The following is a 766-nucleotide window of genomic DNA, read 5'->3' as shown; positions in this document are numbered from 1 at the left end:
GGGCTTTACCACTAAATCTTCAGAAATTTCCCAACTCAGAGTTGACAACCCTTCCTTCCTTCCTTCCTCCCTCCCTTCCTTCCTTCTCTCAAACATCTGATATTCATGACTTGCAGCTCTCAAACATCTGACATTAAGCAAGTCTGGCCACATCTGGACTATAGTTTTGAAGACAAACACATAGCCCTCACTCTGTGTCATAATGCCTTCACATGTTCTTAACCAGCACACAAAGCAACTTATGTACAAAAGCTCAAAATGCCCAGCCATTTCATATTTCCCCTGGGTCCTAGGCTCAGAGCATTGAGCATAAGATTTGTGTAATGAATATCAATAAATCAAAACTAGGTTTGCAGTTTACAGATACACACCTAAACAGTTTTGCACAGTGGCAGTGTTGTGGCCAATGGGGTTAATCTGAGGCACGATTGTTGCTAATTGAAAACTACTCCCAAGGACATCAGTAGTTGAAGAACTGTTCTCTCAACGTGCATTATAATCTTACCAAGTCCACAAATGTAATACTGTGTGGTCAACTATGCTATTCGGCTTCATCTGGGAAAGTGAGCTTTGATTGTCTCAGCTAAAAACCCTGATAATAAGAAGTTCCTGGATAAATAAGGGCATTGTGCTTTATTAACAGACCATTTCCTTCACAAGCAACTTAAATTCCTAAGTCTGCAGTTCTTTCCTTCTTTAAAATTAAAGCATAGGCAGTAGTGAAGATGGTGGGATTGTTGGGAAAGGGGAATGTCTGAAAGGCTAA

At 40.5% G+C, this 766-nt stretch overlaps 1 non-coding gene across 1 annotated transcript; it reads left to right on the top strand.

The window, feature by feature from the left end:
• The first annotated feature begins 377 nt into the window (after positions 1 to 377).
• LOC132589198 (U4 spliceosomal RNA) lies at positions 378 to 521 on the top strand. Its single transcript, XR_009556554.1, has one exon. It is a non-coding gene; the product is annotated as a U4 spliceosomal RNA (small nuclear RNA).
• Positions 522 to 766: the final 245 nt, after the last annotated feature.

This window comes from Heteronotia binoei, chromosome 1 (genome assembly GCF_032191835.1).
Source record: "Heteronotia binoei isolate CCM8104 ecotype False Entrance Well chromosome 1, APGP_CSIRO_Hbin_v1, whole genome shotgun sequence".
Lineage (NCBI taxonomy): Eukaryota > Metazoa > Chordata > Lepidosauria > Squamata > Gekkonidae > Heteronotia > Heteronotia binoei.
The sequence above is the reverse complement of the archived record's forward strand: the minus strand, read 5'-3'. Positions and strand labels throughout refer to the sequence as shown.